This window comes from Callospermophilus lateralis, chromosome 8, assembly GCF_048772815.1.
Source record: "Callospermophilus lateralis isolate mCalLat2 chromosome 8, mCalLat2.hap1, whole genome shotgun sequence".
Lineage (NCBI taxonomy): Eukaryota > Metazoa > Chordata > Mammalia > Rodentia > Sciuridae > Callospermophilus > Callospermophilus lateralis.
Window position 1 is genome coordinate 13093519 of NC_135312.1, and position 26528 is coordinate 13120046.

The 26528-nt window shown below is 41.2% G+C and overlaps 1 pseudogene; it reads right to left on the minus strand.

Moving 5' to 3' along the window:
- Positions 1-217: 217 nt before the first annotated feature.
- Positions 218-26528, minus strand: part of LOC143406425 (histone deacetylase 1 pseudogene) — a 61942-nt pseudogene continuing 35631 nt past the window's right edge.

A 26528-nucleotide genomic window follows, 5' to 3' on the forward strand; every position in this document is an offset into this window, starting at 1 on the left:
TGTGGCTCTGCTCCATGAATTCTTCAGGGGTCCAGGCTCCTTCCGTTTGGGTGCTATTGCCGCACGGGGATGCTGCGTTTGTTCCCATGCTCTGGGAAGGCTTGCGTTTCAGCTAGGGTGAAGATGGAGAGGGGAAAGGAAGAGAGGATCAGCAGGAAGAAGCTAGGCTGCCCTACAGTGATAATCATCTTCAAAATGGTGATGGCTTATATTTTGCTCATGTCTCGTTTATCAGGAGTGACGGGTTCTGCTTCATGTTCTTCACACTCGGGGATGGCGTTGATGTCACCATCTGGAGCATTTCTGGGGCCTCTGGTTGGAAAAGAGCAAGCCACGGTTGGTCTTGCCTCAGCTGTTCAATGACTGTCCTCCACCTATTGGCCAGAACTGATCCCAGGGCCACACCGAACTTCACGGAGTCGGGAAGTACCAGCCCACCGTAATGTGAATGAATGGCTGTCAGGACACCTCCCTCCAAAGCATGGGCATCTCCGTTCTTCTCACACACTGTGGGTCAGAATCTGGGCACATGGTTACACTTAGTCAAAACGGATGCTGGTAACTCTGGTCTTCATTCTTGCTACAAGATTATGATTTCTGGCATTTCCTCTTGAGTCTTTCTTAGAGTTTCCCTCTGTGCTTCCCTTACCCTCCTCTCAGGGTGTGCACTTTTTCCACTTTCAGGGCTTAGCATATAAAACCCAGTTATTTTACTTGGTCTGATAATCCCTACATCTCTGCCATGCCTGAGTCTGATTCCATTGCTTATTCTGTACCTACAGAGTGTCTATTTTCTTGCTTGGTAGTCTGCCTTGTATTAAAAGCTAAATATAATATATTGTGTAGTAAGATCTGAGGTCAACGTGTTTTATTGTGGTTTTATGTTCGTCTGTTTACCATTTGCACTAGCTGTAGGATCTGGAGCCTTCAGTTTCCTTCTTGTCTCCCAAGTGGCTTCCCTAGGAACTTCTTCTTTACTAGAATCATAACCTTCAGTGTTTGCAGTTTGTTCTGCTGTTATTATACAGGAGCCCCATGGATGCGGTAGTGCAGTGTTTGAGGAAGGCAAGAGTCTGTACCCCCATGATTCGCTCTCTGTCTTTCAGTAAGCATGTGCTCCTGAACCGTGACCTTCCCAGGTACTTCTCAGCAATTGGTTTTTCTTACGTGGGTGAGACAGGAAGGCTGAAGAGGGGCTAGAATTGGATATTCTCCATTTCCCACATGAGTTAGGCTTTGACTAGTTTATCTTAAGTGTTGGTGAAGAAGAGAAAGTGTTGGGCATATTTCAAAATGGTCCTTCTTCCCTCTTCCTACTAGAAATAAAGAAAGGGAGTTTCCTCAGCTCTTCACCAGGAGAACTTGGTGAGACTCTTGGAGGTACAACTCATGACAGTATGGGGGTTTTCCCTGAGGCTGGAGCCCCACGGTTTTTGGCTCTTAAGCTACTCCGTGATCAGCTTCTAGCAGTTTATCAATTATAGTTTACATTTCCCTACTCATTGGTGGAGTCAGCAACTTCTGCTCCTGGGAAGTCATGATTCTCTACATTTGCCTGTCTTTTAATTTTAAGTATTGATTTGCCCTCTGTCCTCAATTCTCTCACGGATCTAAGAAGAGTTGTTGATTTTTAATTTGTTCAGATTTTTAATTTTTGTGAGGACGTCCAAGTTATTTATATGTCACAGTGGAAAGCCATTGTAAATCATGTGCTCTTCATTGAAGTAATGTGAACAGGTCAATATTGTCTTTATTACTGGGGACCATGTGTCCAGCTAGCAATTGGGGTTCTTTTGCTACATAATAATAATGGGAGAGTGGATACTGGGGGAAACAGCAATCGCAACATATCCCACATTAATGAAACCAGATCTGAGAATACTGCTGGGCTCAGGTGTCTATGGAGGGCTTAGAAAACTGTTCATTAGGGAGCGAATCAACGTTTGGAATGTGTTCAGCACAGCCAGACCCAGTGCTAGTTTTTAACTGTGAAGTTGGAACTTTCTGTCCTTTGTTGCTCTTCTCCTCCAGCTGCAACCCTGGAGAGCCACTGGCAGTCTAATGACTGGGCAAGAGGCTCCACAGAAGCTAACCTTGCCCTACCTGTTAGGGCACGCGGGGAGGCATTAATTGGGTGAGACCAGGAGTTCTAATATTATAATGGACAAAGCTTTTATTCCTGGACTGTAGCCAGGGACAACTGCGTTACTGGAAAAGCTATGGAAGGTGGAGCAGAGACTTCCAGGTACTTATCTAATCTTCCCTCCTTTTTTATAACACCTAGGCATATAGGACCCCACCTAAAAAATACTTGATACTACCTTCTTTGAAACTAGATATAGCCACATAGCTAAATATCTGGAATTAAAACTGTAAGAAGTAGTATTGAGTTATATTTCTGGTAAATATCTTTAGGCATTCCTCTCCTTTCTTTTCTTTGTCGGGAGGGATGACTGGGGAGTGAACCCAGGGAGGCTTTACCCCTGAGCTGGGATTACAGGCATGTGCCACCACACCCAGCTCCTTTTCTTCCTTTTCCCCCTGCCCTACTCTTTGGTGGCTGAATCTCCTGCAGCCATTCTGGATCATGAGGACAGGCGTCACACTTTAGGTTGGGGAAGCACAGAAGTAGAAATAAAGCTAGTCCCCAAGGAACATGAAATTGCAATCCTAGCCTTGGATATTCAACCAAAAGTTAGCTTTATATGACATATAAATAAGCTTCTATGATATGTAATCTACTCATTTTAAGTTATCTGTTTTTCCTAATAATATTTAATTCCCATAAAACCTGTCCAAGATTATATGCAGGAGGGAGAAAAATTGTTTCATGAGGGCATGTTTGCATATATGCATTGGTAAGAAAGAATAGACCGTATTTATTTAAAGTTTAGCTCATTTAATAAACCAGTTGCAAAATAAGAAGCTCACAGTTGAGTGAGTTCTACACAAACCAAGATAGATGAGGGGAAACCATGTTAGTTCAAGGAGCGGACATCAGCATGAGATGAAATATGCAAGAAGTGATTGGCAAAACCAGCTGTGTGAAAGAAAATAATATGGAAGTCAGAGAGGCTGGGACAGCCATCAGACTGCTATGTAAATCTGACCCTCTGTGAAGAGAGAAAGGGAGAACATTGGATGCAAGGTCCCAGAATGTCATGCAGTGGAAGGAAGGCTAGGAAAAACCATCATTGGAGCCAAATCTGACCTTCAGAGGAATCCTGTTTCTGTCTCCATATCTGCGCCACCCTCAGTCACTGGCTAGGGACAGCCCATGCCTGGCATGACCTCAGCACAAATCCTCTGGAGAGTTTCAGAGCTCAACTGCTGGGGCCTTTGCTTATTGCACTCTAAAAACTGGGTGACCTATGAAGTGCATTCTTGTGGCCATCACAAAGCTAAGAGTAAGCAGTTCCAAACAGTAGGTACCTAGGTGTGCATAGCAGGTCACTGTGCAAGGGGACTAGCTTCACAGTGGAGTGGCTGGAACAGCCTACATCCAACAGGATCCGGTGCTGCCTCTGAAGTTTTCTGCAATAGAGAGAAGAAGCATGTGAGCAGAGTCAGCTCAGGAGCTAACTTGAAGCAGATGCAAAAAGACCTTGATGTGGATGAAAACACAGACTAAAACAGAGGCCAAGTTGTATCCATCATCAGCTGCAGAACAGCGAGACTCTCCTGCAGTTTCATATGTCATCCAAACCATTGCTGATTTGTCCATATTTTAAATACAAAAGGGAAGAACTCCACAATGATAAAGGCATGATGACTGTAAGAGTCATCTCAAAGGTTGCTCAACATGTTGTGTGTCTAACTGTGGTAATATGGTGATGTGATGCTGGGTATTCATAAATAAAAACATTCTGATAGTTACACCTTTACTTTTAGGGTTCCTAGATAGTGATGTTTCAATTGCATGGTGATTTAAAGTTTTTTATTTAAATTTAAATTTAAAAAATAGATTTAAATGGGAGCTCATATCCCACTTGAATCAAAGTGTGAAATATGATATATCAAGAACTATGTAATGTTTTGAACAACCTACAATAAAAATTAATTTAAAAAAAATAAAAAAATAGATTTATTTTTTAGAGCAATTTTAGGATCATGGAAAAATTAGTGGAAGGCAGAGAGAGTTCCCATATGCTTTCCTTCACAGGCATAATTTCCCTCATTATCATTTAATTTTAACATTTAAATTTTATTTAAATTTAAAGAAAAATATTAAAGAGATGCAAATATCTTATGCATATGGGGAAAATTGTCATGTGAGGAGATTATCTCTCCGGCTCACACAGCTGGCCAGTGTCAGGGGCAAGCAAATCAAGACCTTTTGACTCTTTCTAAGATCATTTTTTTTTGGGGGGGGTGTCTAAGAATGGTTTATAAAACAGGAAAGCTGGTTACAGCATGACCTGGTTGACATGCTCTTTAGAGAAGCAGGATCACCGTAGAGTAATTTCAGAGGTCTAAAGAGTGTCCCACCTGTCAACTCTATGTACATATACCCCGGTGAGTCAAATGTGATGAGGGAAAGTGCGACTCAAAAAATATCCAGAGGAAAATTGAGACTGGAATTCATGCTGAGAAGAAGTGAAAGTCTTTTCTTAGGAAGCAGAACAGAGTCTGGAGGCTTCAGGGTGGAGCTAATGGGTCTGGGGTAGATGGGAAGAGAGAATTTGGAGGGAATCCTGTGACTGTTCACTATTAGGGCATCTTGACCTGGTCAGTGGCTGCTGGGAGCATCTATATCAGGATCAGGGCCACTTCTAACAGAGACTCTTACATTGATAAAAATTTTAAAGGCTTATTTGGGGTTCCTGCTTCAAATTTTGAGAAGGTAGGTAGAAAATTTGAACTAAATTTTAAACGTGATCCTGACCAGTGAGTGGAAGTCATGCTTTCTTGCATTTTCTATGCATCAACGGTAGGCATGCAGTGAATTTGTAGAGAAGAAATGATCTCACGTTTGATGTCATTACTCATCAGCAAGTGGAAATAAGCACTTCAGGAACCTCCATTATGTCATATAATTTCTTTCCTTCTTTTGTTTCTGAAGTTCTTCTATGAGGGCTGCATGAAAAAGAATAATCTGTCTTCAGAGTTGGCCAAATTGAATGCTGTAGGGATCAGCCAGAGAGTTCAGCAAACAAGAGACAGAAAGCATAAGAATTAAAAAGTAAAAAGTCCAGCATAGCTGGGTAGTCTCATTATTTAGGTCTGCTAAATAATTTAGTACTTCATCCTATCAAGGAATGCATGCTGCCTGATGGTTCTCAGTTTCTTAAGGAACTTAGGATAAAATGTCTCTGACTTGCATGATGTTTTTACATTGGTTCTGCTGGAACAAGAGACTTGATATTCAGATTTGCTTCTGAGAAGATCATAGAGCCAAAGGTGTATAGCTGATTCCGGGATCCCCACCCTAACCATTCCTTTCAATCAGATGTTGTGTCTTCTTTCAGAACACTGGAAGCTATGCTGTGTCAACTCTGTGAAATAAAGGAAAGCCCTACCACAAAACACTGATTTATCTCTCTGGTTACTACTGAAAGGCATCTGAACCATCATAGATATTTAATAAGCATCTGTTAATTAAATAAATGTTTCTTATCTCAATTGTTCTAAATTTATTTTTATACATGTTTTTAATTATGACAGTCATTCAATACCCTTCTATAGTTTATCAGTTTTCTCAAGGAAGGGTAAGGGCTGGGTAGGGTTAATGCAATAAATTCAGAGAATTCAAATATTCCAGGAGTTGAGGAAGAAACACTAGATGAGACATCTTGAATCCTGAGTTCTCCTTTGGCTCTACCAAGAGTAGTTATTACAATGAACATTTATTACATTTTTGCCCTAACTGGGCACTTCCCACAGACCATCTGTTTAATTCTCACCCTGAAGCCATGGGGAGGCTATGGCAGGAGCACCCTGAAACTCTGCTAGACCCCATTTCTCACTCTCCTGCTTAATCAAGTGAGTATGCAACTAGTTCTTCCCTTGGATGAGAAAACAAGGAATGCAGGTCATTTCTCGTCCAAGGTGAGTAACAGCTCCTGTGCCTTCTCCACACATTCTCTCCAGCCACTGCCTCTGGAAGCAGAGATGGGGCTCTGGAAAATGGCAGAGCCATGTGATCAGAGTTACCAGTGTTAGCTCCATTTCGCAGAAGAGAAAAACAGAGGTTAGGAAGATTAAGCACCTTTCACAGAATAGGCAAGGGATTTGATTAAGCAGTGAACTTAGCGCATCTTTGTAACTGCGAAATGTATGGCTAGTCATGTAAACTCAACTTGCTATAAATCTCTAAGTCTCAATTTCCACTGCCATGAATGGAAATATTAAGACTCTCATAGGCAAGTAATGGGGATCAATAGTTAACACATAAAAAATCCTAGAAAGGACATAGCACAAAATAATTCACAATAATGGGGTTGTATATGTCTGGGCATGAACATGTATCAGGAGCTTTGTCATATCAAGGCTGTTTTTAATAAATTGTCCATGGTTGAGGCCTGAGAATCTCTTCATCACTTAAGAATTTCTGTTCAGTGACATTTGTTGGATAGGATTTGACCTGTTCTATGAGTTATGTCTTTCATCCAAGGAGACAGTTTGGATACTAATTTTCTCTCTTGCTTCTCAGCAACCCATGAATGAGGAGAGGATCAGGCAACAAATCCAGCAGTTCCATGGCAACATCTATGACTGTCCCTAAAGGACTTGTGTTCATTCCTGGTGAGGGGAAGGAAAAGAAGCCAGGCTGAGAGCGGCAGGGAGAGTTGGGGGTGGGTGCCGAACACTGTTGGACTCCACTGAGATTCAGGACAATACTGTCAAGATCAAGATTCAAAGATAACATTACTCAGATTTTTATATTGAATAAAAACAATTTATACAACATGATATAGACAGTCGAGTCAGAATAGTAGGGCTTGAGCCTTTAATATAACCACTCCTTGGACGTCAGTGACTTCATGATATCTCTAAACCTCAGTTCTCTTACTGTCAAATGGAGATAGCACTGATCCCATCTACTCGCCTAGGATTGTTCTGAAGAGAGAATGCAGTTACACCCATGAACATGGTCAGTAGGTGCCAAACAGTTGAACCCAGGTATGTCTTTGTTGTTGCTATGACATCTTTGTGACCCAATTGCATTTGTAGTATAAAGAAATTTTCAGTGTCTGAAATAAACAAAAACAAAAAGAAAACAAAATAAAAGATAATAAAACAAAAAAACCCCAACCCCATTTTCAACCACAAGAAAAAATGATGTGTTGATTATTGCATTTCAAGTTTTTTTTGGGGGGGTGGGGTGGGGGAGAGTTCTTTTCAGTTATATGAATATTTCTGCATCCAGGAAGGACCAATGGATAATGCTGATGTTCCCCTAAAAACTGGAAAGGGCAAGAATGAAGGGAAGAGCCATTGATCAATGAGTTCGCCTGTTTGCTAATTCAACATTTTGAGAACCTGCTAAATATTGTGGGTCCTGGGGATACAAAAACGGAATAAGAAGATGAGTCTTGAACTTGCTCTCAAGTTGCTCACAATACAGTGGGAAAAATAGACATGTAAGTAAAATAGCAGAAGTGATGACAGAATTAAGTTCAGAGTATTCTGTCAACAGATTTGATATATCCTGAGGGCTGGATGTGCCTGTTGGGGATGGCTTCCTGCTGGGGGATTTCTGAAATCTTGAAGGCTGGTCAGGTAAAATGATCTGGGGAAGGTGGGGAAAGAAGATGCTACTAAGATGAGAGTTAAAGATGAAGAAACAGCACAGTGCAGTGTGATATCATAATTGGGCCATGGTAGTTGGGATTGAATTTTTAAAGGCAGGGTTGGGAATCATCCTGGTGGAAAATCTGTGGCCCCGGAAGAGGGAAACGTTACAACTGAATTCTGGGCTTACAAGTTTGGGTATTGGGATCGATGATCTTGCCACCCACTGAAAGGGAGAATGCTGGAAGCACCTCAGATTCAGGGGAAGAGGGCAGATTCCACACAGCCTTTACTGAGTGTGAAACTGGCCTGTGTCACCCAGGTGAGGTGGCAGCAGATCTGGAGAGCCAGAGAGTTCCCAGTCAGAGGGAGTTTGTGGTTCCATCTCCCCTCACTGCCAGAACTTGCCGGGTGTATGTGAGTGGACTGGACAGTCAGGGACAAGTCAGTCAGTGGTCACATGTGGGGAATTTCCGTCCTTTGGAGCAGGCACTGCTCTTTGCTGTGTGTGGCAGCTGTAATCTGCACAGGGTCTTCTCTCGAAGCTCTCCACCCTTCATTCCAGATAGTATCTCTTGAGCTCTTCTGAATGAAAAGAGAGGAAATCAAATGTGAGATTCTGTCTCCTGTAGCAGAAAAAGCCCTGGCCAGGGAGTTGGGAGTCTGGGGTTCAAGTTCCTACTTTGGCTCTCACTAGGTATATCAGTTCACTTTCCTCTCTTAAAGGGTGAATTTGGAATCACTCCACTTCTAAGTTTCTTTCAAGTCTTGAGGGTCTCTGAACCATCTAGATTGGGTTTCTATTTCATGATGCTAACTTTTAACTACGAAAGTAGTATATTAAGCAATAGCCTATCTTAATTCAAAAAAAAAAAAAAAGTGAAGGTGCGAAATCTTTTAAGTTACTGAGTTCCTGGAAACAGGTCATAAATCTGTACACAGTGCTTGCCTGCTACTTGAATTTCCATTAACCCAGAGCTCTATTAAGCAGCCCGCCACACAGTGCAATCTCAGAGTGGGGCTCTAAGTTTTTGCCCTTAGTATGTTGATGATTGATATTCAGCATGGTTGCCTTGAGGCAATGTGGGAATCCAGAGTCATTAAAGGAGAGGAAATTATGTCCAGCCCAGTTTCAAAGGTGAACTGTATTGCTTTCACATGATTTGAAAGTCATTAATCTATGTGTGGTGTATATCAGGGCTCCCTGACCTTTATGTGAAGAGAATTTTTTAATTTCCGTGAGATAGATTCTTTGATTAACCAGAACTTCCTTTTCCCTCTGAATATATTAGATAAGAGGGTTTCATATTTACCTACAAGACCCATTGCAATATTCAGTTTAATTTTATGCTCATTTGATGTTAAATATAAGGGAAGATGAATATGATATTTGAGAAACAGTGGAAGGACTTTGGATTAAAACTCAGAGACCCTCATTTAAGGCATAGCTCTGTCACTGATGAACTGTGTGACCTGGGACAAACCACTTTACTTTCTGGGCTTCAGTTTCATCATCTCTAAAATTCAAGGGCTACAGTAGATAAGCTTTAAGGTCTTTGTAGTTATAAAGTGGCCCTAAGCATCTATCTCCAAATGCTTCAGTTAAATGTGACATAAATTGAGTATGTACTGTTATATTTTCCACATGGGCTCTGACATAATCCATGTAAGGGTAGCCCCACTTCATAAAAAGAAAACTGAGACCTGGAGGAATAAACACCTTGTTAATGGTAGGGCCAGAATCTGAATTCTAGTGCTGGGTTTTCCAGCATGGTTTTCTTTCTTACCTGTGCCTCCTGTGGCTGTCATAAGAACAGAGCAGGGTGGTACATGTGACAGCAAACCAGGGACTTGGAGAATGAGAGGCTTTGCCTGCCTTTGTCTCTTGAGAGGATGATGTATATTTCAGTGTCTTTCTTAGGGTAAGAAATGCATGGGGCTGCTTTTTCATGGCTTTTGATTTCTGCTTTCAATCTTTCTTGGATCAGATCATGTCTCTTGGCAGTTGCGATACTGTAATATGAGGATCAGATCTGCCTGCCTGTCTCAATAGCTGGAAATTTATCTCTGGGTATTTTAGGAGGCTCAGATAAAGGTAATATAAATATAATGAAAGAATGAATTTCTTTCTGACACTTGGTGCCATTTATTTAAAGAATGAAAATCTCCTTTGAAAATATTGTTTTAAAAACAGCCTTTTCCCAAACGTGTTCTCTGGATGTAACTCAGTGTTTCAAAACTATAAAAACATTTTAGTGGCCAAATGAATTTAGGAGGTATTTCTTAATATAGGGAGAAATCTCAGAATCTTTAAAACAACAATGTTCATTGTGAATTTAAAGAGGAAGAAAGCAAATGGTCTTTAGTTAATGTAGAATCTTTCTTCACCCTATCTCAACACCAGAATACTAGAGTGCTAGTTTTCTAATGAACTGATTTTTGTAAATAGTGTAGTATGCCAAAAGGAAGGATAACTAACATGTATTAGATACCTACTCTATGCCAAGTTCTTTTACAAATGATATAATATTTTTCAACCCTATAGGGATGGTCTTTTGATCCATATTTATAGGATGAAGAATTTGAGGCTCAGGTAGGTTAAGAAACAATTTGTAGGAGCATAGCCTGGATTGAAACCTCTATCTGTTGAGACCCAGCTATTCACTACACTTCACAGTATATCTTAGGGTGATGCAGCATCAGTACAAAGATTTGGGTTAAAGATGCAATGTTCTATACTGCCAGGTAGCTCTGGCCACACTGAGACCTGTGCAGAGCCAGCTCAAAGCAGCATGACAATGTGTGGCCAGTGGTCTTTCCCACCCATCGCTCTTTCTCCTTCCATTCTTGGGATTTCTGTGATGGTTTCCTTGGTTTAGGAAAGTCTTTTTTCTTTCAATTGTTTCTGGGTCTTTAAACAAGGAGGACTTTAAGAGGCTCTTGTTTCTTGGGAGGCCTGATTTATAATCCTATGTCTTCTAGTATTTGGATCTTCTTTGGAATGAGAAATTTCCCAACAGACAGGAGGAAACCAGTGTGTGTAGTAGGAAGTTGTTATTGATGTCCACGTCTTGTATGCATTTCTGTGACATCTGAGTTACGTGGAGTGTTTCATATATCCTGGACTATGGCTAATGTGTTTTCTGAACCTCAGGTACAGAGGTGGGAAAGGTATGTAGGGGGAATCAAGAACAGGTCTTATGGTTTAGGATGTTACATGGGGACTTTATCACATTCTTTTAATCTTTTATACATCCCATTCTGTTTTTTTTAAAGTAATCTCCATCCACAACTGTTATCTCTAATACCATTCTTAAATCTTCTGTCCTTCTGTATGAATAGATTTCAGATCCATCTGTTTTTGTGCTTTACCATTTATGCCTGTGTAGCTTTCAGCTGATTATTAAAGGGACTTTCCCTTGTTCAGTTATCTAATGCCTATAAAGTGACGATAGAATAATTCCAGTTGTCATAATGAGAGTTAGGAAAGGGTAGAGTCATATAGCTTCAGTTTTGTTATTCTTCAATAATAGTGCTCATGTTATATCAGTATGAATTACCTGAAGAGGAAAATAAAATGAGCTCTCAAAAGAGGGGCATCTCGAAACCTAATAACCATAAAAGAGGACCACTGTGTGGTCTTCAAATCTAGAAGTGAAAAGCTATAGTTTGGATCTTAAATGTGCCCTGAAGCCCAGGTGGTAAAGGCTTGGTTCCCAGCATGGCACTAATCGGTAGTGATGGAACTTTAAGAAGTGGGGCCAAGGAGAATATTTTCAGATAATTAAGGGTGTGCACTTGAAGGGGATAGAGAGACTCCAGTCCCTTTCTCCTACCCTATTCAGTGTCACAGCCCTGAGGGGAGTAGCTTGGTTCTGCACTCACTCCACCATGATATGTTGCCAATCAATCATGGACTGATACCTCCAAAACTATGAGCTAAAATAATTTTTTCTTTAGTTATATCAATATTTGTCACAGTGATGGAACGCTAACCCATAGAATATATGTCAGACAAATTGCAGATGACAATTTGAATAAAAACTAGCAAATGCAGAACAGGTCCATATAAAAATGTGTTTAGTAGTACATTCTAGTTATGCATAAGAGTGGGGCTTATATAAATGTATAAGGAATATAATTGGCTCCATTTCAGTCCTCAGCACTTCCCCTTTCCCTCACCTCCTGAGTCCCCCATCCTCTTCTTCTACTCCCCTGGCTTTCTTTCTATTTATTTGTTACGTTTCTTTAAAATCGGTGCTTTCTAGATATACATAAAGGTGGAATTCTCTGTGGTATGTTAATATATGTACATAGTATAATTTTGTCAGTTTAATTCTGCAGTTCCCCCCTTTTCTCATGCCTTATCCTTCCCCTTCAATACCCTTCATCTACATCCCTGATCTCCCCTCTATCTTCATGGGATCTGCCCCCCACCACTTTTTACCCTTATTTTCCTCTAGCTTCTGCACATGAGAGAAAACGTTCGACCCTTGACTTTCTGAGTCTGCATGCCTGTGTTTTCTCATGGAGCAACCCCTTTACCACCAATCAAATGCCCACCACCAAAACAACCCCCATCAAACTCCCTGGTTGCCTAAGAAAACAATTCTGTAGAGGGGTCGAAGGAGATGGTCACTGTTGAAATAAAATGTATAAATGCACGAGTTATTTCAAAGAACAAAATTTATTTTAAAAAAGCAAAATGAGCAGTAAATGGTAAGTTACAGACAGAGCAATGAGACTTGAGCAAATAGCTCATGAAAGGAGAAATGAAGTGAATATATATCTGTGGTAAGCCATTGTTGTAGATTGTGGCCGCCATTAGAAGATGGCGCCGGCTTCCACTGTGGCCTGTGGTAAACAAATCCTTTTATGGAGAGTTGGCACGCTATCCCTTGCCACCCTATAAGAAAGATCCACGTGGCGGCTTAAGATTGGTACGTGGGAGGCTTTATTAGGCTGTGCTTGGGCGCTCGGGAGTAGGGGGGTCACTAGAAGATACTTTAATCAAGGCCTGAATAAACTGCTGAAAGAAGATTCCTGAGTTGCGTCTTCCTTGCGGGCAAGGGGTCGCAACAAGTGGTGCCGAAAACCCGGGAACCAGAACTTTCAGTGTCAGGGGTGGTGCACCGGTTAGTCCCAGGTAAGTGGGATCCGCGATCAAAGCGGGGCAGCTCCTCTGTAAAGCAAGAGAGAGCGTTACATTTTATTGCAGCTGCACTGTGTACTTTCACTTTTGTTTTTTGTGTGTCTTTTGTTGTGTCATGGGTGCCGCATCTTCAAGTCCGCTTCTCCTGGCCCTAGATGGCCTGTTACGTTCCAAGGGCCTAGAAGTGAAACGTAGTACTTTACAGAGATTTTTACAGAAGACAGATATTGCTGCACCATGGTTTGCGTTTTCGGGCAGCCTTACTATACCTAGCTGGGACAAATTAGGGAAAGATCTAGATTTCGCTCGTGAACAAGGCACCTTAGAGGGTGGTGTTATACCACTTTGGAAGTTACTTAGAGGATGTATAGTAGATAGTAAATGCCAGGAAGCTGTGAGTGAGGGTCAAGCTGTTCTTGAGCAACTACATGAGGAAAAGTCTGAAGGATCACATAGTGAAGTGGCAGAGAGCATTGGGAGTAAGAGTAGTGAGAAGGCAAAAGAGCCTGAAACTAAAGATAGGAGAAGGCTCTACCCAGACTTGGCTGAATTAAAAACGCCTGAGAACACAAGCGGCTCAGAGAGTTCTGAGGACCTTGATATATTGCTACAACAACTACGCAAGATAAAAGTGAAGAAAAGGAAAAAAGGGATACAGGGCACGCAGGCCTACTGTAAAAAGGGGACGGGATCCAATATCGGTCAACAACACTCTGAGGAGGAGGAGGTAGAATATCTCGAAGAAGATATGGTGCCGGTTGCCCCACCCCCGTATGTGGGGGGGGGAGCCAAAATTCCGGGAGATCTTTTCATGTGCAAGTTTGGAGGACAGTTAATACAGATATGGGACTTGCATACCCTGTATTTCAGGACAATAACAGGGGAAGATATCATGAGCCTTTAGACTTTAAGATAATTAAAACCTTGGCGGAATCTGTCCGCACTTATGGCGTGGATGCCGCTTTCACCCTTGCTCAGGTGGAGGGACTTGCTAGATTTTGTATGACTCCTTCAGATTGGGCTAGTCTAGTCCGCGCTTGTGTTTCCCCAGGGAAATATTTGGATTGGAGAGCATTTATGCTAGAGGGTGCAGTAGAGCAAGCTGCTCAAAATCATGCAGCTGGACGCCCTGCCTAGGATAAGGATATGCTTTTGGGACAAGGCAGGTTTGCTAATCAACAAACAGGATACCCCCCCCCCCACCCCCGCAACATTCACGCCTTGTCAAGATCATTCGTGGGAGAAACATCAAGTTGCTAAAGGCTTCTCCCTTTCCCCCTCTCTTAAGAGGTATGTTTATAGCTTTAACAACAGTGCCAACTCCTCTACAGCAGTAGGTTGGTCCTGGTTTCAATGGCTGATTTCCAATGAAAAGGGGGCTTCAGCCGATATTTCTGCACTGGCTCAATTGCTAGGAGCCAAAAGTTGGCTGGCTAATATTTCTGGTACTGTTAGGGAAAGTGAACGAGGTAATAGACTTACATCTGTTTCATTCAACTCTCTGTTGTATAATGCCACATTGCCCCCTGCAATGGTCTGTGTCCAATCCCCGTTCTTATTCCTTTTGGCTAATGCCACCTTGTTGGGGATGCTGGATTGTTCTCATACTACCTGTCTCTTATCTGAGTGTTGGAATGGTTCCTGGACTGTAGCAGTGGTTATGAAAATTCCAACTTTTGTCCCAATCCCGGTCACTGCGGATCCTGATAAATTCCGTATTGTTGAGCTACTTAGAGTCCGCAGAGATTTTGGAATCACAGCGGCTATAGTGACGGCCGTGGCGGTATCTGCTGCTGCAGCGGTTACGGCCGGAATGGCTATGGCCAATCAAGTACAAACTGCTGCCACCATTAATCAAGTTGTCCAACAAACTTCCACTATACTTGAATCCCAAAATACAATTAATCAACATATTTTGTCAGGGATTTTAGCTGCCAACCAAAGAATAGATTTACTCCAAGCTCAGGTAGAAGAATTGGCTGACTTGGTGCTTTTGGGTTGTGTTGATCAACGTGCACATTTATGCATAACCTCAGATTTAATGATTCCAGGAATGCCTCCCACATCATCGGGAAATATTTATCCGGAACCTGGTCCATGGAAGCAGAAAACCTACTCCAATCTCAACTAACTCAAATTGCTGTTTTGAATAGTACCCGTGTCGAACCAGTGACTTTGGGTCAATTCACCAGTTGGCTATCTTCTGCCTTTTCCTTCTTTAAGGAGTGGGTGGGAGTGGGCATTTTTGGGGCAATGTGTTGCTTTAGTATTATACTTTGTTTGTGGCTTCTCTGTCGCCTTAAAACTCGCCATACACAGGAGAAGGCTATGATTGTACAGGCTCTTGCGGCCTTGGAAAATGGCATGTCTCCGCAAATCTGGCTTGCACATCTTAAACAGTGATTTTCTGGGCATGGCCATTGCACCCCAAGTTAATTTCACATTGCACTGGGATTGGCATGTCCTCTTTCTTATTCTCCCCCAGTACTGAATAGCCCTTGCACTCTGCAGGTCTTGTTACCATTGCACGCAGACGGGTTTTAGGACTGGTCTTTCTTCTTGGCTACAGACTCTTTACTTTCCTCTGGGGCTTACGGATTGTGTTGCCAACTAAAAATTTGTTATTGTTACCAGGCTACCTGTGTTGCCCTACTTCTCGCCGTCGTCACGATGCAGGATGCGAGGCAAAGCACTGCACTTGAGTGATCCCTCAACGGACCTCAAGGAAAGCATGTCCTATTGCATGCGGGTTTGACGTCCACACCCCCGCCCTACGAAAAAAGGCGTCGGCTGATATGGGGTCAGGTCTGGGGAAGGCGCCTCCTTAGGACTGAACCATACATTGCAGCCGCTTCTGCACAGTGGGATAGGACCTCTACTTTCGCCTGCATTGTTTTATAAAATAGAAGGGGGAACTGTGGTAAGCCATTGTTGTAGATTGTGGCCGCCATTAGAAGATGGCGCCGGCTTCCACTGTGGCCTGTGGTAAACAAATCCTTTTATGGAGAGTTGGCACGCTATCCCTTGCCACCCTATAAGAAAGATCCATGTGGCGGCTTAAGATTGGTACGTGGGAGGCTTTATTAGGCTGTGCTTGGGTGCTCGGGAGTAGGGGGGGTCACTAGAAGATACTTTAATCAAGGCCTGAATAAACTGCTGAAAGAAGATTCCTGAGTTGCGTCTTCCTTGCGGGCAAGCGGTCGCGACATATATCTATGAAGATCACTGGGCTTTAGGTAAACTGATGAGGTGAAGAGGGACAAGGATACAGAATCAATCTCAATTCCTCTTTCTTTCTAAAAATTAGATTTAAGAGAATAAGAACAGGTAAGGATTTATTATATAATTTATAATATAAAAGGAAAGTACATACTGATTTATGTAAATAAAAGTCAAAATAGTAGTTATCTAAATGAAATATAGGTAAAAGGAGATACAGGTATTTCTATTAGACAATATTTAGGTTGTTTATCTAAGAAAACCATCTAGGGAATAACTAAAAATATTTTACATGGTAAGTAATTTGGTGATTTGCCTGACTACAAGATAAAAATATAATATTAATTGGTTTTCATTGGTTCAGTAATAAGCAACTAGACATGAATATAGAAAAATATGCTATCTTTAGTAGTAACAAAGTCTATTCAAATTTATGAATAAATTTGACAAAGAAAGGCCAGGATTCACATGAATAAAACCAAAAATCTTAGTAGTGGACTTAAAAATGGTAGGTAGTTGACCACCAGTATAACTCTGTATCATGTACAAACATAAAAATGTGAAGTTAAAATCTGTGTATGTATGATATGTCAAATTATATTCTACTGTCATGTATAACTAAAAAGAACAAATAAAAAAACCTCAAAACTATGTTAACCTTAAAAAAATAGCTAGGTAATTTTTTGTCAATATTCTATTTGAAATCAGGGCTCAGCATATGAAAGACATACCTTGTTCTTCATTGAGATTACTTAACATAAAAATATATTTCTAAAATACAAATATGATCATGTCACTTTCCTACTTCAAGCTCTTTATTCAATGTCTGCTACTCTTGGATGAAGTCAAGCTCTTCCACATGTCTAATCTTCCAACATATTTCTCCAATATGCCCCATATATCCATCACAATTACTGTCCTAGTACAGGTCCTTACCACCCATTTATCCATCCATTAATTCATTAAGCTGATTATATGGGTGGCATTGTAGAGGGTATATTGAGGGGCCAGGAAAGACAGGAATACGTCCAGTTCTGAGACTGCCTAGAAGAGGCAGAAGAGGAGAGAGGTCTAGGAATTAGACAAGAAAGTGTATCTGAGATCTGCTTACAAGGAAAAAAAATGGCAGCCCTTAAAGGCTAATTGGGTGTGAATGTTGAGGGAGCTGTTCCACTGCAGCATGACTCCCAGGATTCTAACTTAGATAATTGGTAAAGACATTCCAGCCTTCTCCTTGTCGGAGAGAATAGGCTCAATGATTAGGCCTATTCTAGAGTATGTTGGCCAGACTGATTAGTCTGTTAATAAATATTCTTTGGTTAAACATCAAAATAAGCTTTTATTCTGTTAAATGGTGCATTTCTCTATTATCAGCTTCATTGCTTATACTTGGAAAGAGAAAGTAGTGGAGGAATATAACACTTGAGAGATGTATAGGTCTGCGAAGTAGATTTGAGGTAGTAATTAGCATCTGGAATGGAACAGCCTGGGCCTCAGTTCAGATTTCAGTTTACTACTTACAAGCTCTACTTATCCTCTCTTTCCCAGCACTCAGCTCTTTCATCAGCAACATGTGAATAAAGGTAACACCATGGCCTGGAGTTTGTAAAGACTTAATGGATCGATGTAAGTGTATTGCACAGCAGCGTTAAGTACATTCATGTTGTTAAGAAGCCATCCCCACCAACCGTCTCCAGAACATTTTCGATTATTCCCAACTGTCAGAGAATTTTAGCTGTCATCTTTCTACTGGGTTTCCAAGAGAGACTTGTAGATGTACGTTTGTTTTTTTGGAGATATCATAAGTATTAAGACATAACGTGTTCTAAATTCTGTCTGCCATCCTAATGTATTTGATGTATTTCTGGTTTTATGGTTCAAAGATACTAGTTTCTACTTCCTAGTTCCCTCCATTGTCCTGGAGATATGGAATAACTTGGATGTCTGATGTGATTTGCATAAATCATTTGATTTCTATATCATAGCTTGCAAGGCTTTCCTCTTTACCAATACGTTGGTCATCTAGCCTTGCTCTGTGCACAACCATTTCCCAAAGCAAATGCAGTCAACCTTTCTTACATTCAACTCTTCAGAATTCAGAAAAGGGGAAGGCTCTAAATCCCAGAACTGTTCTCCCTCTGCTTTTTTGGAAAGATTTACTGTAAAATTTTCTTTGCTACTCCGTCATTTGCTTTGTCTATTCTTTGTATTCCCTACCTAAAGTCTTCTTTGTCTAATTATCCCCAACATGATATTGTCCCAAATTAAGGCTGTCATTCTTTCATCAATCTTCACCTCCTCCAAAGTTCCCAGTGCACCTGAATGGTAAAATAATTTATCCATCCCATCCTCCTTGTGAGATACCTGAGTTTAACAGGCAAAGTATGATTCTACCTCTCCCGGATGTCATGGGTCTAGGAATTCGTATATGACCCAAGTTGGGTAATATAAAAGGAAGTCAGCTAGGGGCTTCTAGGGAAGTCTTTATTTGTATTTTCTGGGATCCCTTTTGAAAATAACTCCTCCTCTCTTCTCCTGAGCATTGCTGTAGGTAGAAATTTAGAACTTTTGTAGCCATCTCTTTCCTAACCTGAGAATGAGGCTGTGGACATGGCATAGTTATTGAGTGGCAGTGTTGGACGTGGTGGGATTTTTATCAAGTGGAGACTAGTGAGAACCTCTTAGGTTATTTGGGATGCTACCCTCAAAATACAGTAGGAGTCCAGGTTCTGGCTTCTTGTCTGGCAGTGTGACCTCTTACCTCCCTACTTCATCTAACCATGATGCCATCCACTGTAAGGCCCTCACTGGAGGCTGAATCAACAAAGCTGCCCTATCTTGGACTCGTACCGGCTAAATAAACCTCTTTTTAAAATAAAGTTACCCAGTATAAAGTATTTTGTTATAATAATTAAAAACAGATTCATATAATAGCCACTACTCCTGGATATGTCACAAACTTTGCAAAATTAATTTTGCCAAAACAGACTTTTTTCCCTTCCTGTTTCACTTATGTGATACTTCATTGAAAATTCTTGGGCAAGTAATGTAATTTTTCTAGACTTTAGAGTTCTAGCCATAAAGTGAAGAAAGTAATAATGTTGTGATTAAAATAGCCAAAACATGTAAAAACAATAATGCCTCTCAGGTTTCATATGCTATTCCTTCTAACCTTATTTTATAATTTTTATCAATATCTTGCAATTAGACTATAAGCTGTGTGAGATCTGGGATCTTTTCTGAAAAGCCCAGAACAGAACAGTATCTTATACATGATAGCTGATAATATTTGATGGCTGAATATGAGGGAATATAGTTACTGAAACCTAGGACTTATCTTTGATTATTTTCCCTTTTCTTTTACATCCTGTGCAGCCAATCAATCAGTAAGGACGGCTAATTCTACTTCCAAAATACACCTTAAATCAGTTTTACAAGTACATCCTAGTCTAGAAAATCACTATTATTTTTGTTAGACTAATGTAATAGTCTAGTTTTGCTGTCCTTTGTTGCTTCTTGTTTATTAAACATGCTGCATTTGGGTCATATTAGGGAAAATGTGGTGTGGGGTACAGGAAGGAGGTAATAAATGAAGGGCTCTTCTGATTTAGAAGGAGAAAATGATGCTCACGGAGTCAATTAATGGGCATTTCTCAGGCCAGACTGTGGCTGGTACCCTACTGGAAAGGACCAGGCCATGGCCCAGACCTCCCTGGTGTGTTCTGAGCTGAAGACAAGTTTGGAGGCATCTCTGGGAAAGGTCTGTCTAGGGAGTAGCTCAGCAGCTGCAGGTGCTGTATTGTGGTTTACTCCTGATCCTCATCAGCTCCTGAGGCCCAAAATGCTGTACAGCTGAGCTCTGGTTTTCTGTCTTGTAAAATCAGAACTGACACCACATCTATTGCTCTGGTGACAGGGGCTGTGGGACCAATCCCCGAGGCAAGGCAGCTTAAGGCAGCAGATGAAGTGACAGAAGAACATGTTCTAGAGGCCAGAGTGAGCTAAGAGGGCTAGCTCTAGTCCTAGGGTAGGTACTGAGAAGAAACAATTTAGGTATTCTGCTGTTTTCTGTCTTCCCCTCTGAGATTTTTCATTTCATCTCTTTATAGTCAAAAGTGCCTTTCATAGAGATGATACCATCCTCAAAGAATGTGTTCCTATGATTTACCTCCTTGAATGCAGCTTTTGGGCAAAAGAGAGGAGCAAGAATAAGACAGAGAAAGCTCTCCTGGGTAGCCCTTCTAGTATACCTCTGAAAGCATTACCCCTTAATTTTGAAATACCCAGTGAGTAGGAAGGGATTTAGGAACTGAGTTAGAATGAGGACAGTGGAGTTTAGTCTTTCCCCGTCTTCTTGGAATATTAGGACTTTCAATATTTTGCCTTGATGTCTGATATCATGAGAGTAATTAGCCAGCTTGCAGACACTCTTTTTCATATCCAAGAATGTGTGTGGGCATTAGTGAGTCTCAAGGGACAAGGGGTTCTGTCTGACAATCTCTGTGGATGTCACTGGATCAGCTGAAGTTGAATCAAATAAAGTTAATATTTGCTTTAAATGTGTTATATGTTGATTATGGTCACAGGTATCATGAGTATGTAAGGATTCCTTTCCTACAGTTGCTGCAAAGACAAGAGGTATAGACTCGGAGAAACCCCTACGATGAAAAAATAATGTAGCTGCACGATCTATTAGGTTACTAAACCCTGGCTTTTCCCCCATATCCTATACTCACCAGATTTTTTTCATACCCTAAAGACTTCATCCTTCAAGAAGTCATGGGGAGCAAATGTTGAAATAGTTCTACAATTCAGTGGCACAATTAGGTGACCTACTGTTATGGAAAAAGTCCAATGTATGTTTGATGAGCCAATTTTTCTTCTTCGAGAGCTAGATTAATTATGTCACAGGCTGGGAAAGAGATGCCTGGAAGGAACACTAAGGTCTGGGAGCTATGGGAGAAGCTGTGAAGCCTGCCAGAGCCAGGGCCATCTATCGCCAGTCCCAAGGAGCTACACGGGTCAAGCCAGGGAAACATTACCCTCCAGCTGCTGCATGGTTAAGACCAGCTATTACCAGAGGGCTCAACCTACCACTGCTAAAGAGCCATCTTGACCCTGAGATTTTGCTCTAGACTTTTCTAACACTCATGTGGGAATGCCTTCTCTTATATTCAGCTTCTAGGAGGCCCTTCTTAGATAAGCAGGCTCAGAATTAGTCATCTCGAGGTGCAGCACTGTCCATGGCAAAGAGGGGTATATTCAACCCACTCAAAACCTTGCCCTGAGCCAAGGAAGTGGTGGAACATACCACACAGGTGCTGAAGTTCTCATGCAGGATGAATGTTATTAGAAGGGCCTGAGAGACATAAAAAGATCCAAATTAGCCCTCTAATGGCAAGGTTGACCATGCTGTGTGCATGCATGGTCAACCTTGTGTGCATGTATACACTCAGGATGCATAGTCAACCATCCTGAGTTTGCACAGTTTGAGTGAAACAGCTCCAACAATCATCCAAGGTGTGTTAGTCAGCTTTGTGTCACTGTGACCAAAATATCCAATGAAAATAACTTAGAAGAGGGAAAATTTATTTTGGCTCATGGTTTCAGAGATTTAGTCCATGATGGGCTGACTCCATTGCTCTGGGCCCAAGGCGAGGCAGCAGCACATCATGGTGGAAGGGTGTGGCAGAGGGAAGCTGTTTGGGACATGGTGACCAGGAAGTGGGAAGAGAGAGGCTGGGGGAAGTGGTCACAAGAAAGATGAATCCTTCCAGGATACAACTCCAGTGACCAACCTCTTCCAACCATGCCCACCTGCCTATAGTTACTACTCAGTCCACTCAGAGTAGGATGGACTGATTATATTACGCCTCTCACAATCCAATGTGAGAACTTCTGAACATTTCTGCATTAACCCAGGAGCTTTTGGGAGACACCTCATATCCAAACCAAAATAGTGTCAGAAGGGAGGTTTGGGACCCTGGATCTGACATTTTAAAAATCTTTGGCAAGTCACATCACTTTACAGAATTAATTTCCTTTTCTATTAAGCATGGGTAACAATTTTAAAAATTTACTTATATGGAGAATCTGAAAAGGTTGAAAGTCATAGAAGTAGGGTAGAAATGATGGATACCAGATGCTAGGGTGGGGGTGGGGAGGGAGAGGAGGGGGAGTTGTTAGTAGAAGGGTAAGGTGTTTTACATAGATGGGGAAATGTGTTTTGAGATCTACTGCACAGCAGGGTCACTATAGTTAATAATAATAATATAATGTATATTCCAAAATAACCAACAGAGCAAGTTTCAAATGTGCTTACCACAAAAAATAAGTGATATGATAGAAAAGTTATCAGTTTGATTTAATCATTCCATATTGTTCACATGTATCAGAGTATCACATTGTACCCCACAAATATGTATGATTATACTTTGCCAATTAAAAATGATATGAATAAAAAGATTTAAAAAATGTAACTGCATTTGTGAAATCACTTTGGAAACAGTAAAACACGACATAAACATGTTTGTTATCTATAAACTGGGGATCAGAATAATATCTAACCTTAAGAATTGTAGCAAAGGGTAAATATGGAAACAAGAAATGTATTTGAAAGGCTTCTAACCTTGAAAAGCCTTCTCTTTTTAAAATTTGTTTTTATTGGTGCTTTATAATTATATATAATAGTGGGATTTGTTATGCCATATTCATTCATGGACATAACATGATTTGATCAATCTCACTATTTTTAGTGCACTTATGAGTTTAACTAATTTGTTCTTTTCAACAGTGAGGTTTTTGTTGTTGTTGTTGTTTTGTTTTGCCTACCTTCTTCTTTCCTACCTGTTTATCCTCCACTCTCTCCATCTACCTGGTATTGGAATTTAACAATTGTCTGCTGCATATGGATAATAATAGGGACCCTCTGTTTTGTCCATGTAAATATAGGGGACAAATACCTTCTCCGAGGTGTCAGAGCCTCACCAAAGTAGGAATAATACAGCTTCCTAGGCATTTCCCCTTCTCTTATTACTTTGTGAATAAAACACATCTCCTGCATGATGATTTGTTTAACCATCATTGCCATATCCCATTGATTTTAATAAAACGCATGGTGAGGGCTCCTAATGCAACTGTCCTCTCAAATCCTGGAAAAATTGTATCCAGCATCTCTTAGGCGCCACCTTACTGCTTCCTTTATATTTGAAGTGGCAGAGGTTCCTTGAATTTGCCTTCATCCTCCTGGTGCAGCTACTCCCTAACGCCCTCTGTGAGTGTTGCATAATTAATGATGGAGCCTGGAAAGGGAACACCTTACCAATTTACCATGTTATGCCGTTTAATAAGCATCTGGTTAAAAAAAACCACCAATGCAGCTACATAGCTGTTGGGGTTTAGATATGAGGTGTCCCCTCAAAGTTCATGTGTGAGACCAGGAAAGAAAGTTTAGAGCTGAAATGATGGGGTTATGAGAGGTGTAACCTAATCATTGGATTAATCCGCCAATGGAGGTTAACTGGGAGGTAATGTAGGCAGGCTGTGTGGGGCTGAAGGAGGTGGGTCACTGGAGGTAGTTTGCCTCGGGGTTTACATTTGGTCCCTGGTGAGGGGATTTCTCTCTTTCTCTCTGCTTCCTTGGTGCCATGTTCCCAGCTACTTTCCTCCCCCATGCTCTGTCCTTCTGACATCCTGCCTCATTGGAGGACCAGAGCTGTGGAGCTGGCCTTTTGTGGGTGGAGACCACTGGCATCCTGGGCTCCTCTAGAATAGTTCTTGTCAGCTCTTTTGGTAACAACAGCAAAAAAGCTGACTAAACAACATGACATTGCACAAAATATTACATTTTAGTTTTTAAAAATGTTTTCCAAATACTAAAAATCTTTACTGTAGATTCAATATTATAAACAAAATGCCATAAATGTAAAATAATTTGATATTCTATCAACACATTCTGTTTTTACATTATTATGTTGTTAACACAGTAATTATAGTGTTCTTTTTCCACTCATGTACATTCTCCAGGCCTATATGATTTTTCCCCTATTGTTCCAAATCGTAATATATCACAATTTACCCAAACATTCCCCATTACAGGCCAGCTGGACTGAAACAGTTCATCTGGATGTAAAAAAAATGCCATCTTCCCTTTATTCATTGAAGATCTCCCCATTTTATGAGCATGTAAATCTCTTTTGCAGAATTTAAAAATAAGAAAGTATTCTGTCTCATGTCAAACTTATTGAATGAAAATCTATGGGAACCCCTGCTTCTGATTTTGAAAAAGCTCTTAGAAGATTTCAATGAAGAAAGAAGTCAACATTGATTGTATTAGACATAAAATATATTGTGTGGATACACCTAAAATCTCTCCAGAACAACCACCATTGTAATGTATAGCTAATGTTTAACACACACACACACACACACACACACACGCACTCCACTTACTTTGACTTCAGTGTGCTGCTAGCTGCAGTGGACATACTCAGTTCTAGCATGACACTACATACTGTTTTACATGGTTTTCTTTTGGCTTTATGGGTTTACATACCTCATATTCGCTGAAGTAAATTCTAAACACTTGAGCACTCTTTCCTCAGTATCCCCAGAATGCAGCACAGGCTGAGCACACGGTGAGGTCACATCAGCATTTGCCGGCTAGTTCACTACCTCCTTCATGCCATCTCTCTGTTGTCTTCCCCATTTCCAGGCTCTTTGAATGGGGTCAAATCAAACCCTTTAGTTGAGAAGCGGGTGGTGAAAGCCATTGCAGTTTCAGGTATATTTCCAAGGCTGAACCTGGCTTGCCCATGGGTCCCTTTCTCTGTTTGTCTCAGAACTCTGATTTCTTCTTTTAATTATGTGGCTCTTAGGAATTCACTCATTCATTAAGCTGCTCTAACATTTGTTGAGTCCCCGTGGGTTTGTGCTGCATGCCGAGGACAGAAGGACTAATACCGTATCCTGTCTGTGGGCAAGGATCTCATCACCTGGTGGTAGTTCTGGGAAGAGTTACTTTGTGTAGCTCTGAGTTAAGGCAGAAGGGTATACATCCCAGCTCCCAAGACTGAGCTCACCTTCTGTTTCTAAAACACTTGAAACACAAAATATGACTATTTTTTTTTTTTGGTGCAACATGCATTGGTTTATGCATTCATATGGTTTTTCTAGCTAAGCCGTAAGCTCCTTGAGGGGGAAAAATGCTATTTGTGTTCTCTGTAACACACTCCAGAACACTCAACATAGAAAGTGTTGATTTATTGATTTATATAAATAAGAGATGGATTGGCTATGAGACTTGGCTCCTATTCCTAAAAGGTTTGACTTGCCTTTTATTTCTCTGTACCTCTCACTTCATTATCTGCATTCCAGGAGTCATCCATCTGATGATTCTCTTTCAGCACCCTCTGCTCTTGACTGGGATGTGCTCTGCAATCATCCAATAAACCATCAGCCTTTCTGCTCTGACACTGTAGCAGCTGAGCCCTTTGGAGAAAAACCACATCATGCCATAGATTGGGACTCCAACAAACTCCTCCTCTCCATCTTTAGCTGGACCCTTGACTCTGCTTGGCACACACTTCTTTTATACATCTGTCATCGGTGCGTCTTCCTGTTCCCTGGGGGCAGCTCTTGCAAATCTGCACTCCTTTCCTGACATCCTCTTCCTCTCTTCTCCCTCTGTGTCTAGGGATCAGATGCACAGTGAGAATGGAGTCTCACAAATCACTCCTCACCTCCCCGCCTTCTTTGTCACAGACTGTCATTCCCACTCTTTCCCTCTTGTTTGACAAGAATTGAAATTCATTCCTCACCTCTTCTCTCTCCTCTTACTGAAGGCCAATCCCTCTACCTTGCCTTTGATCCTCCCCCTTTTTGTTTTTCAGAGGCTTGGGCTCTATCAACAGTTCATTTTTGGCCTGACCATTCACCCCTCCTATTTTCCTTTAGCATAAAGTAAGGTACGGATATCATTCATTCCCCCAAATCAGTCAGGGGTGTTTGGTACCTTCTAATACCTCTGTGTTTCTTTCTCTTTCTGTGGGACGATGCAGGTTTTGACAAAGGCGAGTAGCGAGTAGCAGAGTGAGTGGAGAGCAGATCTAGAGCTGGCTTAGTGACTTTCAACCAAGCTATAAAGATGGTACCAGCAGAAAAGTGGACTCCATGAGATCTCTTCACAGACTCAACATGTGCTTCCTGCAGTTGGCTGGATGCTGGTGGGATGGATTTTAAACACCAAAAAGAACAAAAAAAGAGGTCATCTTAATACTTATGTTAGTTACATATTTCAATGATAAATTTTAGGTATATCGAGTTAAATAAAATGCATGATTAAAATAACCCCCCCCCCCCGTTTCTTTTTACTCTCCTAATGTGGGTGCTGGAAATTTCACTGTTAACCACGCAGCTCACTTGT